We start from the raw sequence: 17339 nt of genomic DNA, 5'->3' as shown, positions 1-17339 counted from the left end.
GTGTGACCTTAAGAAAGAGATTTAACCTCTCAGAGCTTTATTTCTGTGTCTATGAGTGGTATGCTTGTATGGATTTCATGAGAAAATGTGTATGTTATCTAACAAACTGCTGAGTTCATTAAGTGCTATAGTAAAGTTTGCTGATATTCACAGAGCTTATAATATGCTACTGTATTCCAGCATTGTTCTGGATACTGGGGACACAGAGATCAGCAAGTTTTATTCTTGGACAGTAATAGAATACTTGACCCCATGAAGGAGAAAGGTCTGCAATCAAACACGTCTAACAGAATGGAATAGAAAGAAATTTGGGAGAAATGAAGTGAACTAGTTTGCTCTAGGTGGAAAAAATGTACTTGATTGTCCTATTCTTAGCTAGAACAGCTGTATTCAAGGAAAACAGTTATCTTATGTCTGCTTTTCCCTGTTACAAAGATTGATTGCTGATATTCCCACATTAGAGATATATTTCCTTGAGTTTAAATATACCCTTTCCATATTGGTTTTAGTAAATGTGAAAGTGAAGTTGAGGTTTACATGGATTTTCTTTCTTTCTTTTATTTCAAGAAAGACCTGCCCATTTCTTTTTTTCTCTTTAAACAGCTTGATTACATATATGATTGTGATTAGGTTTCAGTCATGTAAAGAACTCCCCCTTCACCAGTGCAACATTCCCACCACCAATGTCCCAAATCTCCCTCCATAACACCCCACCCCCACCTGTACTCCAGACAGGCTTTCCAGTTCCCTCATTCATTCACATGATTATGGTAGTTTTCTGTGTAGTTATTTCTATAACCGCACTCACCACTCTTCGTGGTGAGCTTCATGAAGTGAGCTGGAAGTTCCAGCCCTCCTCTCATTGTCTCTGAGGATTGTTGCAAAAATGACTTTTATTTTTCTTAAAACCCATAGATGAGTGAGACTATTCTGCATCTCTCTCTCTCTCTCTCTCTCTCTCTCTCTCTCTCTCTCTCTCTCTCTCTCACTCTCTCTGTCTCTTTTTCCCCTCTGACTTATTTCACTCAGCATGATAGATTCCATGTACATCCATGTATAGGAAAATTTTATGACTTCATCTCTCCTGACGGCTGCATAATATTTTATTGTGTATATGTACCACAGTTTCTTTAGCCATTCATCTGTTGAAGGGCATCTTGGTTGTTTCCAGAGCCTGGCTATTGTGAATAGTGCTGCAATAAATATAGGTGTGAGGAAGGGATTTTTGTATTGTATTCTTGTGTTCTTAGGGTATATCCCTAAGAGTGCCGTCTAGTCCAACCTCTATGGAAAGTGATATGAAGATTCCTTCAAAATCTGGAAATTGAGCTCCCATTTGACCCAGCTATTCCACTCCTAAAGATATACTCTAAGAACACAAGAATACAATCCAAAAACCCCTTCCTCACACCTATATTTATTCATGGATTTTCTAATGAGATTTTGTGTGGAAAGTTTTAGTAGCTTGTACCCATACTTTCAAATCAGTAATTCTGGATGGTTCTGCAAACTTCTGATTGGTTCTCAGACTCGTAAACCTGCACATTGTACTGGGAAGTGTCTGGCTGTGAGTCCCAGACACAAAAGGTGTTGTCTTTCAGTAGAAAGACAAGCATGGAGGGAACAAAGGGAATATGTTGTTCTCTGTTGGTGGGCCCTATTTTGTTTGAAGTGGTCTCTTTAGTCTTTCTGGGTCAAATCTCATGTGGAGATTCTAGTATGAGGATCCCCGCTGGCCATCAAGCATGCCCCTTTTTTGCTTTCCCAACTCTGCTATTCATGCCAGCTGTCATGTGGCTAATGAGAAGCCTATTCAGACCTCATTAGTAGATCAACTTGTTTTCTTCTGTGCTCCAAAGCTAATTAAGTCTCTTACATTTGTTCAGTCTCAGCAATTAATGCACCTTACTATTCATTGATGCTGCTTTCAATCTTAGTGACATGTGTGGGTTGTCCTTTGCTCTCCTGGCTTTCTGCAGTCTTGTTTTCATTTTTAAACAGACCTTGGTTTGTGCTTATAAACATATGTATATATAGTTTATTTTTATTCCACTATTCATTAAATTTATTATTAAGAAATCATAGTTTTAATAGTTTCAATATTTTTTTCTTGGAGGACAATGTTACTACACTGAAATGCCAATGATGCTTCACTACTGTCCTTATGTTTTCTAGTCTCTGCTCCTCAATTCTTCCCTTTCCTTATATTTGATAGGCTCAGTTATGTTGTCAGGATCTATGTACTTTATTTCTTTTTCCATATGCATTCCCTATTTTGGTTCTTTATATACCACATACTAGTAAATTACCCAAAATTTTATTCCTTTTGACTTAGTTTTCTTTAATATATAATTTTCTGGTGCCAAATTTGAGCAAAAGGAAAGATTTAATCTTTTCTTAGAGTTAAGTAATCTTATTATTTGAGTGACTATAACTATATACTACTTTTGAGAAGTAGTATATATACATATATATATACCACTCTTTCTTTCCTATTAAAATTTTATTTAAAAATTGTGATTTACAAAGTTGTTCATAGTTAAGCTTTAAATGTACAATATTTTGGCACCATTCTCACCATCAGTGTCCACCTACTTCCCACCAATGTTCCCAACGTCCTTCCCATATCACTCCCTGCCCCACCTGTCATCATAACAGTCACCTTTTTAAGTTTGGTTGTTGAAGTTTGGGTTATATTACTTCAGTGTTGTTGATTCTGTGGTTTAGATATTTGGTTTTATACTTCCTTAACATCACCAATGCACCTGAGTCCATTTGACTCCTGCCCTCATTATTTCATCTTACTCCTTCTCCACTTACCGTATTTTCCGGCATATAAGACGACTTTTGAAACAAAAAAAAGTCAACTGAAAATCGGGATCATCTTATACACCGAGTATATCCAGAAAAATGTTTCAATATGCCGCTAAATGAAAATTGTCTGAATATTGCCACAAAATGAATTTTTCAACTCTATCCTGCACCAACCACTGCAAGGCTGCTCAGACCGCCTCTCTAACTCAGCCAATCCAAGCAGGCTTTTTATGCATGCAAATTAGACAATGTTCTGAACCCGAATCTACACTGTAAAAAGCCTGCTCAGATTGGCCAGAGTCAGAGAGGAAGTTTTCACCATATCTTCACCAACTCAGCTTGTTCCCAAAATTTTATTTATTGTTTTTATTTATTTTTATAATATTTTTATTTAAGTACCATGAGTACAGACAAGATTGTAGTTGGATTTCAGTCATGAAAAGAAAACGTCCATTCATCAGTGCAACATGCCCACCACCAATGCCCCGATCTCCCTCCTTTCCCACCCCCTACCTGTCTTTGAGACAAGCACTCTACTTCTCTCACTCTTAACATTGTCATGGTAGTTGTTTCTCTAACTGCACTGAAATTTTTGTTTGTTTGTTTTTGGGTCACACCCGGCAGTGCTCAGGGTTTACTCCTGGCTGTCTGCTCAGAAATAGCTCCTGGCAGGCATGGACCATATGGGATACCGGGATTCGAACCAACCACCTTAGGTCCTGGATCGGCTGCTTGCAAGGCAAACGTCACTGTGCTCTCTCTCCAGGCCCTGCACTGAAATTTTAATATGTACCATCCTCACTGCTGTAAGCTGATTATCACAATGACCATCTTACCTAAACTATTATATAGATTCAATACAATTCATATAAAATCCAGATAAATACCTTAAGGACTTCTTTTTTTTTTTTTTTTTTTTTTTTTTTTTTTTGTGGTTTTTGGGTCACACCCGGCAGTGCTCAGGGGTTATTCCTGGCTCCAGGCTCAGAAATTGCTCCTGGCAGGCACGGGGGACCATATGGGACGCCGGGATTCGAACCGATGACCTCCTGCATGAAAGGCAAACGCCTTACCTCCATGCTATCTCTCCGGCCCCACCTTAAGGACTTCTAACAGCCAATTATAAAGTTTGTGTGGCATCAGAAAATATCCTGCATAGCTAAAACTGTCCTGAAAAATAAGAAACTGGGAGATATCTGTTTACTTAATTTTAAGCTGTACTACAAAGATATAGTTATAAAAATAGAATACTATTGGAACAAATACAGAGTTTTGGACCAATGGGTGAGGATAGAATATCCAAAGACAAACTGTCAAATATATACTCAAAAATAATTTGACAAAAAAGCTCAGAATATGAAATACAATAAAGACAGCCTCTTCACTAAGTGGTGTTGGGACAATTGGATAAACACATATGAGAAATTAAAGGTGGATCGATATTTCACACTTTATACAAAAGTCGATTCAAAGTAGATCAAAGACCTTGAGATCAAACCTGAATCTATAAAGAACATTGAGTAAAACATAAGTAGAATGTTCTAAACCTAGACCTCAAAGGAATCTTCAATGATATGATGACAATGGCAAAGGCTACAGAATAAATAGGACCAAATTGACTACTACAAACAAAAAAGCTTCTAAATGATAAAAGAAACTCGGACTAAATCTACAATACAGTTAACTGTATGGGGGAAATTATTTATACTCAACGTATCAGATAAGAGTTTATGTCTGGGATATACAAAATATTCACAAAGATTGACCCCACAAAATCTAAAACCTCATATAAATGGGGAGAGCAATAAACAAACTCCTCTCTGAGAAAGACCAAGAGATGACTATCAGATACATGAAAAAAAATGCTCATCATCATCACTTGTCATCAGGGAAATCCAAATCAAGACTTCTATTTATTTATATGCTCATTTGTAGTTGGGATTTGGGTTGCTATCAGACCTAGATAATTAAAAATAGTGCTGTCAGAAATATGGGTTTTCATATATATCTTTCTTTTATTAATGCTTTTTTGTTTTAGAATAGCTGCCAAGGCATGCAATTGCTGAGGACTATAAGGTTCTATTTTTATTTCATTTTACTGAAATCATTGTGATCTACTAAGTCCTTTATAGCTGAATTTTAAATATACAGTGAATCAGGGCCATTCCCACCACCAATGTCGACATAGCTCCACCAAATGGTCTCAGAGTGCATCCTATACAACCACATTTTGCCCCCTGGCCTGCCAGTATACCATTTGGCTCGAGGTCGCCATCCTTTCATTTCTTTCTTTTTCTTTCTCTTTTCTTTCTTTCTTTCTTTCTTTCTTTCTTTCTTTCTTTCTTTCTTTCTTTCTTCTTTCTTTCTTTCTTTCTTTCTTTCTTTCTTTCTTTCTTTCTTTCTTTCTTTCTTTCTTTCTTTCTTTCTTTCTTTCTTTCTTTCCTCTTTCTTTTTTCTTTCTTTCTTTCTTTCTTTCTTTCTCTCTTTCTTTCTTCTTTCTTTCTTTGTTTTTCTTCCTTTCTTCCTTACTTCCTTCCTTTCTTTCTTTCTTCCTTTCTCTTTCTTTTTTCTTTATTTCTTTCTTTCTTTCTTTCTTTCTTTCTTTCTTTCTTTCTTTCTTTCTTTCTTTCTTTCTTTCTTCTTTTTTTAACATTTTTTTATTTGAACACCTTGATTACATACATGATTGTGTTTGGGTTTCAGTCATGTAAGGAACACCACCCATCACCAGTGCAACATTAACATCACCAATGTCCCAAATCTCCCTCCTCCCCACCGACCCCCGCCTGTACTCTAAACAGGCTCTCCAATTCCCTCATACATTCTCAATATTAGGACAGTTCAAAATGTAGTTATTTCTCTAACTAAACTCATCATTCTTTGTGGTGAGCTTCCTGAGGTGAGCTGGAACTTCCAGCTCTTTTCTCTTTTGTGTCTGAAAATTATTATTGCAAGAATGTCTTTCATTTTTCTTAAAACCCATAGATGAGTGAGACCATTCTGCATTTTTCTCTCTCTCTCTGACTTATTTCACTCAGCATAATAGATTCCGTGTACATCCATGTATAGGAAAATTTCATGACTTCATCTCTCCTGACAGCTGCATAATATTCCATTGTGTATATGTACCACAATTTCTTTAGCATTCATCTGTTGAAGGGCATCTGGATTGTTTCCAGAGTCTTGCTATAGCAAATAGTGCTGCAATGAATATAGGTGTAAGGAAGGGGTTTTTGTATTGTATTTTTATGTTCCTAGGGTATATTCCTAGGAGTTGTATAGCTGGATCCTATAGGAGCTCGATTTCCAGTTTTTGGAGGAATCTCCATATTGCTTTCCATAAAGGTTGAACTAGACTGCATTCCCACCAGCAGTGGATAAGAGTTCCTTTCTCTCCACATCCCCGCCAACACTGTTTATTCTCATTCTTTGTGATGTGTGCCATTCTCTATTGTGTGAGGTGGTATCTCATTGTTGTTTTGATTTGCATCTCCCTGATGATTAGTGATGTGGAGCATTTTTTCTTTTGGCCATTTGTATTTCCTCTTTGTCAAAGTGTCTGTTCATTTCTTCTCCCCATTTTTTGATGGGATTAGATTTTTTTTCTTGTAAATTTCTGTCAGTGCCTTGTATATTTTGGAGATTAGCCCATTATCTGATGGTTATTGGGTGAATAGTTTCTCCCACTCAGTGGGTGGCTCTTGTAACCTGGGCACTGTTTCCTTTGAGGTGCAGAAGCTTCTCAGCTTAACATATTCCCATCTGTTAATCTCTGCTTTCACTTGCTTGGAGAGTGCAGTTTCCTCCTTGAAGATGCCTGTAGTCTCAATGTCCTGGAGTGTTTTGCCTATGTGTCGTTCAATATATCTCATGGTTTTGGGTCTGATATCGAGGTCTTTAATCCATTTGGATTTTACCTTCGTACATGATGTTAGCTGGGGGTCTAAGTTCAATTTTTTGCAAGTGGCTAGCCAGTTGTGCCAACACCATTTGTTGAAGAGGATTTCCTTGCTCCATTTAGGATTTCCTGCTCCTTTATCAAAAATTAAGTGATTGTTTGTCTGGGGAACATTTTCTGAGTATTCAAGCCTATTCCACTGATCTGAGGGCCTGTCCTTACTCCAATACCATGCTGTTTTGACAACTATTGCTTTGTAGTAAAGTTTAAAGATGGGGAAAATAATTCCTCCCAAATACTTTTTCCCATTGATTGCTTTAGCTATTCTAGGGTGTTTATTGTTCCAAACAAATTTCAAAAGTGCCTGATCCACTACTTTGAAGAATGTCATGGGTATCTTTAGAGGGATAGCATTAAATCTGTATAATGCCTTGGGGAGTATTGCCATTTTGATGATGTTAATCCTGCCAATCCATGAGCTGGGTACGTGTTTCCATTTCTGCATGTCCGCTCTTATTTCTTGGAGCAGAGTTTTATAGTTTTCTTTGTATAGGTCCTTCACATTTTTAGTCAAGTTGATTCCAGGAGATTTGAGTTTGTGTGGCACTATTGTGAATGGGGTTGTTTTCTTAATGTCCATTTCTTCCTTATTACTATTGGTGTATAGAAAGGCCATTGATTTTTGTGTGTTAATTTTGTAGCCTGCCACCTTGCTATATGAGTCTATTATTTCTAGAAGCTTTTTGGTAGAGTCTTTAGGGTTTTCTAAGTAGAGCATCATGTCATCTGCAAATGGTGAGAGCTTGACTTCTTCCTTTCCTATCTGGATTCCCTTGATATCTTTTTCTTGCCTAATCGCTATAGCAAGTACTTCCAGTGCTATGTTGAATAGGAGTTGTGAGAGAGGACAGCCTTGTCATGTGCCAGAATTTAGAGGGAAGGCTTTAAGTTTTTTCCATTGAGGATTATATTTGCCACTGGCTTGTGGTAGATGGCCTTAACTATATTGAGAAAGGTTCCTTCCATTCCCCTCTTGCTGAGAGTTTTGATCAAGAATGGGTGTTGGACCGTATCAAATGCTTTCTCTGCATCTATTGATATGATCATGTAGTTTTTATTTTTCTTATTGTTGATGTTGTGTATTATGTTGATAGATTTATGGATGTTAAACCATCCTTGCATTCCTGGGATGAAACCTACTTGATCATATTGGATGATCTTCTTAATGAGGTATTGAATCCTATTTGCCAGGATTTTGTTGAGGATCTTTGCATCTGCATTGATCAACGATATTGGTCTGTAATTTTCTTTTTTCATAGCATCTCTGTCTGGTTTAGGTATCAGGGTGATGTTGGCTTCATAAAAGCTATTTGGAAGTGTTTCCGTTTGTTCAATTTCATGAAAGAGTCTTGCCAGGATTGGTAGTAGTTCTCTTGGAAAGTTTGAAAGAATTCATTAATGAATCCATCTGGGCCTAGGCTTTTCTTTTGGGGCAGACTTTTGATTACCGTTTTAATTTCATCAATGGTGATGGGGGTGTTTAGATATGCTACGTCCTCTTCCTTCAACCGTGGAAGATTATAAGAGTCCAAGAATTTATCCATTTCTTCCAGGTTCTCATTTTTAGTGGCATAGAGTTTCTCAAAGTAGTTTCTGATTACCCTTTGAATCTCTGTCATATCAGTAGTGATCTCTCCTTTTTCATTCCTAATACGAGTTATCAAGTTTCTCTCTCTCTCTTTCTTTGTTAGGTTTGCCAGTGGTCTGTCAATCTTGTTTATTTTTTCAAAGAACCAACTTCTGCTTTCGTTGATCTTTCGGATTGTTTTTTGGGTTTCCACTTCATTGATTTCTGCTCTCAGCTTTGTTATTTCCTTCTGTCTTCCTATTTTTGGGTCCTTTTGTTGAGCACTTTCTAGTTCTATTAGCTGTGTCATTAAGCTACTCAGGTAAGCTCCTTTCTCCTTCCTTCCTTCCTTCCTTCCTTCCTTCCTTCCTTCCTTCCTTCCTTCCTTCCTTCCTTCCTTCCTTCCTTCCTTCCTTCCTTCCTTCCTTCCTTCCTTCCTTCCTTCCTTCCTTCCTTCCTTCCTTCCTTCCTTCCTTCCTTCCTTCCTTCTTTCTTTCTTTCTTTCTTTCTTTCTTTCTTTCTTTCTTTCTTTCTTTCTTTCTTTCTTTCTTTCTTTCTTTCTTTCTTTCTTTCTTTCTTTCTTTCTTTCATTTTATAGGAAAATAAAAAAATATGAGGTTTTTTAAAAAAAGTAATCTGTGTCCCAAGATTCTAGAAAAAAATGTGGTAGTCCTTATTTAAAATATAAAAAAGGAAAAATAAAGGTGGCTGTTTTTTTGATTAAGTGCAGCAAAGGTTGGGGAAAATAGAAAGGAAAAACCATTGACCTAAAAACAGGGAGAATCTACCCATGAAGCATTGTGCCATAAGACCAACTACAGAGGCTCTGGGCATATTGAGTTTTCTAACCCCAAATTCTTTCTTTGTGACCCCAGTAAAAGTTGTCCTCAATCACGGTTGTCACAATCAAGTTTCTGTAATTAGAGATCTTGATCTTGGTTTTTGCACAGATTTCGATCATATTTTGAAGTCAGGGTATCACAGAGCATCTTCTATTTTTATCTCATCATTTAGTGGCGATGCAGGGAAAACTGCCCTGAAAGGAAGTTTTTACTGTTTTCAAATCATCAAGGTTTCACATGAACCTGCTCTGGATCAAATCAGTGCTAGAGCAGCCCTATCCATCCCTGGAAGAAGTTCAATTCTTGATGCTGATGCAGAAAACAGTGCTGGTTCCAAAGATGGGATCCAATATTCATGGGTGAATGGCCAATGTCTGATTGAATGAAGCCTAAGTCAAGTCTCTATGACAAATGTACAGGGTGAAAGACCCTGCTGTAATATAAAGTTCATGAGTTACTATTCTTATTAGATAGGAACTTCTTTCTATGTAAGATTTCTTTATTTTAATGTGTCTATGCAAAAAGGAGCAATTCCACATGATACCACTGGTGTGTTTTCAGGTAAAAATAAACTAAACAATTTTTATAACCTGGTTCAATATGAACTCAGAACCCAAGAGAAACCTATCTCCTAGAATTTCCTACTAAACAAATTCAAAAAACAGATGGGAAAACTACATATACATAAGGAAACACACAATAAGAATTATATCTATTAAGAAATATACTTAAAATTTACATATATATATATATATACACATTTTTTGGAGCAGCTTACATACCACTTTTACATAAAGACATTCCATTATCTGCTAACAGTGTAGAAGAGTTCCTTTTTTATCACATTGCCAACAATAATTGTTTCTAGATTGTGTATATTATTCTTTTTGGTATGAAGTAATGGCTCATCCTTTTGTTTTTTATTTATCTGATAAACTATGATTAACAGTTTTTCATGCATCCATGGTCAAATGTTTGTTGTCTTTGAAGAATGTATCTGTTCAAATTTGCTTCACAGGTTTTGATTTGTATCAAAATCACACTGAGCAATTCTTAGGGCTTCCACTCGTATGGAATGTGAAAGATCATTCTGAGGTTGTCTGTATGCAAGGCAAGCACTGTACCTGCTGCAATATCAACCTTACCTCAATTTTAATTAAATTTGGTGGATAGTATAAGTTAATATCCAGTTTCTTTATTTCTTCATTTTTGCAGTATTTCTTTAGTTTTTATAATGCTACTTGTTGAATATATTTTCATTTCTCTATATAATCATTTTTACTACAAACTATCATTTTGTAATAAAAAAGGATTTATTTCTGGACTTCCAATTCTATTCCATTGGCCTTAAAGTATAATTTTCTGCCAGCATCAAACAATTTTATAGTAAAATTGAAAGAATGAAATGCCTTTTATCTTCTTTTTATCAGAATTTCTTTGGTTACTTAAGAGTTTTATGCTTCCACAAAAATTTGGTTAGCATGTCTTATATGTACTTAAAGAATGCCATTGGAAATCTGATTAGATTGCTTTGAATTGACATGCTCTTTGATTTGTTTGGTCATTTTTTTTTTTTTTTTTTTTTGGTTTTTGGGCCACACCCGGTAACGCTCAGGGGTTACTCCTGGCTATGCGCTCAGAAGTCGCTCCTGGCTTGGGGGACCATATGGGACGCCGGGGGATCGAACCGCGGTCCGTCTCCTAGGCTAGCGCAGGTAAGGCAGGCACCTTACCTCCAGCGCCACCGCCCGGCCCCTGTTTGGTCATTTTTAAAATCAATTCTTCCTATCTTTATACAAAAGATTTATTCTTCAAATTCTTTTATTGATCATTTATAATTTTCAACGCACAATTTAAGCTTCCTTGATCAATCGATTTTGGGTGTTTGATGTATTTATGCATTATTGCAATTGAATTCAAAGTTTTCCCTTTAGTTCATTGTTTACTTATAGAAATGTAAACTAATTTTATGCATTGCATTTATAATTTGATATGTAGTTGCTTTGTTTTATTAACTAAAATTTTTTGATGGAAAATTTAAGTCTTCTATGTATGTTATTATGTGAACTGCATACGCTTTTTTGGCCATCTGTATTTCTTAATTGAGAAAGTTTCAGCTCATCTCTTTTCCCCACATTTTGATAGATTTGGATGTTTTATTTTCTAATTAAAGTATCAGTGGTTTATGCATCTTTGATATCAATTCCTTATCAGATGGCTATTAGGAAGATACTTTCTCCCACTGTGTGGATAATCTTTGTATTATAGTCATTCTTTCCTTGGAAGTGCAGAAACTTAGTTTAATGTAATTCAATTTGTCTATCTTTGCTTCCAATTTCTGAGTAAGTAGTGTTTCATCTTTGAATATACCTTTAGATTCAACCCCGTTGAGAGATCTTGTTATATTTTTCTTTATGTACCTTATACTTTCAGATCTGATATCAAGTTTTTAATACATTTAACTTGACATTTTTATTACTTCATTTAAATATTTAATTACACAATTGTTCATGATTGAGTTTCAGTCATACAATGTATACCACTATACACCAGAATACATTTCCTGTCACTAATGTCCCCAGTTTCCCTCACAACTTTCCCCCAGCTTGCTTCAAGGGAAGAAATTTTTCTTCTCTCTCCTTCTTCCATGTTATTTTGTTTTAGGCATTGGGGTTCACACTATTGTTAATGGAGGGTTACCATTCTTAATCATTTTATTTTATTTTATTTTATTTTAGCACCTAGTTTTTGTTGCAGAGATCAGTTCCTACAATCGTTATCATAGTTCTCATCCTTCTCTACTCTAGCTGCACTCATTGCTCTTTTTGGAAAGCTTCCTACCATTACTGAGATGGTACATGATTGTTGTTTTGATTTGCATCTCACTGAAGATTAGTGATATGGAGCATTTTTATGTGCCTTTCGGCCATTAGTATTTCTTCTTTGAGAAAGAGTTTGTTCATTTCTTCTCATTTTTTGATGGAGTTAGATAATTTTTTTTCTTGTTAATTTTTCTCAGTGTCTTGTATTTTGGATATTAGCCTCTTATCTGATGGGTATTGGGTGAATAGTTTCTCCCATTCTGTGGGTGGCTTTTGTATCCTACTCAGTATTTCTTTTGAAGTGCAGAAGCTTTTCAGCTTAATATAGTCCCATCTGTTTATCTCTCCTTCCACTAGTTTGGAGTGTGATATTACCTCCTTGAAGATGCCTTTAGTGTCAATGTCATGGAGTATTTTATCTGTGTGTTGTTCTATAAACCTTATGATTTCAGATCTGATATCAAGGTCTTTAATCCATTTAGATTTGCCCTTTGTGCATGGTGTTAGGTGGAAGTTTGAGTTTGCTTTTTTGTATGTGGCTGACCAGTTGTCCCAGCACCACTTGTTGAAGAGGCTTTTCTTGCTCCATTTTGCATTCCTTTCTTTCTTCATATATTAATTGATTGTATGTTTGGGGAACAGTCTCAGAATACTTAAGTCTATTCCATTGATCTGAGGGTCTTTATTCTAATACCATACTATTTTAATGACTATAACTTTGTAATGCAATTTAAAGTTGGGGTATGTGATGCCTCCCGTATTTCTTTCCCAAAAGTTTCTCTAAATATTTGTGTGTGTTTATTGTGCTAAATGAATTTCAGGGGTGTTTGATCCACTTCTTTGAAGAATGTCATGTGTATTCTTAGAGGGATGCATTAAATCTGTACAATGCTTTGGGGATTATTGCCATTTTAATGATGTTAATTGTGCCAATTCATGAGCAGGGTATGTGTTTCCATTTCCTTGTGTCCTTTTTTATTTCTTGAAGCAGGGTTTTGTAGTTTTTTTTGTATAGGTTTTTTTCACTTCTTTGGATATAGTTTTTGCATTATATCTGTACAATGCCTTGGGATGTATTGCTATTTTCATGATGTTAGTCCTTTAAGTATATGAGCAGTTTATATGTCTTCATTTTTATTGTATCATCTTTAATTTCTTGAAGTAATGTTTTCTATAATAGTCTTTCATCTCTTTAGTTAAGTTGGTTAAAATTTAGTTAAATTTTGTGCTCACTTTGGCAGCACATATACTAAAATTGGAATGATACAGAGAAGATTAGCATGGCCCCTGCACAAGGATGACATGCAAAGTCATGAAGCGATCCATATTTAAAAAAATTTAGTTAAATTTCAACTGGGATAGTTTTTATAATATCTCTTTCTTCTCTTTCATTATTTTTATATGAAAAAAACATGGATTTGCTTTATATTAATTTGAAGCCTGATACTTTACTATACAAATCTGTTATTTCTAGAAGCTCTTTTGTAAAGTTGTTAAGATTTTCTAAATATCATGCATCTCCAAACATTGAGAGCTTGACTCCTTTCTTTTATACTTGGATGTTCTTGATATTTTTTTCTTGCTTAATTGCTGTGGCAAATACTTTCAGCATTATTTTGAATAGAATTGGCAAGAGGGCCCATCTATTTTTTATGCCAAGCTGTAGAGGAAAGGCTTTCAGTTTTTTCCCATTGAGTATAATGGTTGCCCTGGGATTGTGATAAATGGCTTTGATTCTATTGAGGAATGTTTCTTCATTACCTTTTTGTTGATAGTTTTTTTCTTTATTATGAATGGGTGCTTGACTTTGTCATATATTTTATCTGAATCTATTGATATCATTATATGATTTTGATTTTTTACAGAAATAACGTACTTAATGATTGACTTGCATATGTTAGACCATCCTTAAAATCTGGAATGAATCCTACTAGGTCATTGTGCATAACTTACTTGATGTGTTGTTGGGTTTTATTTGCTAGTACTTTGTTGAGAATCTTTTGTTTATTGAAAGTATTTGCTTTCAATTTTCTCTCTTTTTGTGGGGTCTTTGTCTGCTTTTATTATCAAGGTAATTTTAGCTTCATAGAAAGTATTTATGAGTATTTTTGTTTGTTTACCGTATTTTCCGGTGTATAAGACGACTTTTGAAACAAAAAAAGTCAACCGAAAATTGGGGTCGTCTTATATGCCGAGTATATCCTGAAAAATGTTTCAATATTCTGCTAAACGAAAATTGTCTGAATATTGCCACAAAATGAATTTTTTCAACTCTATCCTGCACCAACCACTGCAATGCTGCACGGACCGCCTCTCTAACTCAGCCAATCCAAGCAGGCTTTTTATGCATGCAAATTAGACAATGTTCTGGACCCAAATCTACACTGTAAAAAGCCTGCTCAGATTGGCCAGAGTCATAGAGGAAGTCTATTACAGTATAACCTTTGAACCTTTGCTTGTTGTGATTGGCTCACTGTGGTACATGAGCATAGGAACACATGCAGCACAGGAACATTCTGTTTGATACAGTGAATTTAGGCCTAAACCTATGTTTTAACTGCAAAATTAGGGAGTCATCTTATACGCTGGAAAATACGGTAGTTTCCCTGAAAGAATCTGAAAAGAATTGGCAGTAAGTCCTCTTTAAAGATTTGAAAGACTTCCCTAGTAGTAAAACCACCTGGATGTGGGCTTTTGTTTTGAGAAAGCTTTTTGATTAGTATTTCCATTTTCTTAGATGTCATAGTCAGTTTATGTAGTCCAGATCGCCTTTGGTCACCCTGGGGGGTTATAGGAGTACAATAATTACTTCTTTTTTTAAGTTCTCTTTGTTTTGTGTCTTGAAGTAATCTATATTTATCTTTTGAATTTCTGTAGCATATTCAATATCATTTCCCTTTTATTTTATGTTTCAATTTATTAATTTTCTATCTTTTTTTAGTTTCCATTGTCATTGGGCAATAATCAATAATTATTATACCACTATTATATTTGTTTATATATCACACAATAGTGAGATCATTTTTGTTGGTCTCTTTCTTTTTGATTATCTTCATGAAGCATGACACTCTCTAGTTACTTGCATATAGCAGTAAATTTTATGAATTTATCCTTTCTTCTGGCCAAGTAATAGTCCATGTGTACACTTACCATTTTTACTCTATTCTCAGGCACTCAGGTTTTTTCAATATTTTGGCTATTTTCATAGTGTTGGATGCCTTTATTATTTATCTAAAATATTTTTTATCACTTCCTGTCTGAATTATAATATGGGAGGACAAAATACTAGCTGAAAGTTTTTTCATTCAAGACTCTGGATATATTATAACATTCCCTTTGGTCTGTTAAATTTAATTTTAGGAATATCAGTTTAGAATTCACTTTTACCTATCTACTTATAGGAATCTGACTCTTGTTACTGTGTTATTTTTATTGCAGTGTTATTGATGATCTTCTGTTTGGATTCATTTGCGGGGAGGTTTGTCTTTCCTGGATCAAGGTCTTTATCTCCCTCCTTAGATTAGAGAATTTCTCTGCTAGTCTTCTATTATTTTTTCCTCTCCTTCTGGAATTCCTATCATGTAGATAAATATTGTTGATCTTAATAAAATTCTGTAAATCTCTTGGTGTCTTCTTCATTTAATTTTTTTTCTCTGTGTTGATCATGTCCTGTACCTTTCCATAGATCACTGCTTTGAATTTTGGCTTCTTTCATTCTGATGCTGAGTCATGCTGTTATATTTATTATCTGAACAATTTACTCTTAGTATCCATTTTGTTTGTTTGTAGTTTTTAATAATTTCTTTCATACTTTCTCTAAGCTTACTGATGATCTATTTCACTGATTTATTCATTTAATTGAAAATAAATAAGCTCATTACTTTAAAGTCTTCCTCAGGGAGTTTAGAATTTTCTACTATGTTTAAATAGATTCTTGTGTTTCTTTTTCTCTGTTCATCAAAGCAACTGAACTTATTTATTTCTTCATTATGTCTTGTGATATGTGAGTAATAGGACTAGAGATTTGAGTATAAACTGTCCTGAGCAATGATCAGTGGCTTGTACTTGCCATGTTGAGATTTATGGTTCTCTGTATGGACTTGGATGCTAGCTGGAGGTTTGGGTCACATGTCACCTATAGTTATTATAATGCTTTGATAATTTGCAATCACAAGCTTACTGGATCAGCTCTATCCCTATGATTGTACAGGGCAGTGCTTATATCCTGAATACACAGAATTATTTTGTTTTGTTTTGCTTTTTTTTTGTTCTTGTCAGAGTGAAAAGGACACATCTGCAAAATCAATGGCCACATATCATGAACCCAAAGACTCATTAATCTACTCATAAAATACCATGTCAATCACAGCAGCTATGATTAATAGTGCAATGGTTACATTAGTTTACAATCCTTATCCAAAATTTGTCCAGTGTATGCAGAGGTCACACTGGCCATACAATTCTATGAATGGTTGCTAGATAAATGGGCCACAATTTTTGCACTGTTATGTTTTTGAGTATTGGACTGGTCTTTACCATTGACTGTGAATGTATCATGAAAACCTTCTTTTGTCAACTATATAAAATTGTTATCTGTAGGTAAAACATTTTACATCAAAACTCTAAAACTTATTCTAGAGTTATTCATTCTTATTCATCTTGTATAAAAATGTGATAAACTTATTCATCTTGTATAAAAATGTGATAAACATTTACAAGCAACTCCTCTGTTCTAGAAATATAAATTTATATATTACTCTCTGAATTTAATTGTGTATACACATCATATCTATGTTAAAATGTAATATTTGTCTTTCTGCAGAAAGACCTTTTATTTCTTCCTTTATAGCATGCTAGCATCACTTACATTATCAGTATTGACTCTTTTCTTTTACTGCTCATCTTACATAGGTGATGTATGTTCTCAAAGCTTATCCATTTTTTTGCAAGAGTTCTTTCATTGTAGGTGTTCTTTTATTTTTAAAGCCTGAATAGTATTGTATTGTGTGAAAAAATGTATTTTTAACATGTTTTTTGATGGACATTTATGTCATTTTAACATCTTTACTATGGGAATAGTATGACACTGAGTGCTAATATTTCTTCAAGATCCCGATTTAAATTATTTTGAATAAGAATTTAAAAGTGAAATTGCTGAATCATAAGGTAGCTTTTATTTGTGGGATCTTAAATTTGTTTTCTATAGCAGCAGTACCTTTTAGATTTATTATTAGCAGTGCATGAACTGAAAATAAAAGTTAAGATTTATTCATATCCTTCTCAGCAGTTTTCTTTTTAATAAATAATAAGCATTTATTAGATATAAGGATATGGTG

The 17339-nt window shown here is 34.8% G+C and overlaps 1 non-coding gene across 1 annotated transcript; it reads left to right on the top strand.

Annotated features, from left to right (window-relative positions):
* The first annotated feature begins 13228 nt into the window (after positions 1 to 13228).
* LOC126005665 (U6 spliceosomal RNA) lies at positions 13229 to 13335 on the top strand. Its single transcript, XR_007494707.1, has one exon. It is a non-coding gene; the product is annotated as a U6 spliceosomal RNA (small nuclear RNA).
* Positions 13336 to 17339: the final 4004 nt, after the last annotated feature.

The sequence above is a fragment of the Suncus etruscus genome, chromosome 3, assembly GCF_024139225.1.
Source record: "Suncus etruscus isolate mSunEtr1 chromosome 3, mSunEtr1.pri.cur, whole genome shotgun sequence".
NCBI classification, from domain to species: domain Eukaryota; kingdom Metazoa; phylum Chordata; class Mammalia; order Eulipotyphla; family Soricidae; genus Suncus; species Suncus etruscus.
The sequence above is the reverse complement of the archived record's forward strand: the minus strand, read 5'-3'. Positions and strand labels throughout refer to the sequence as shown.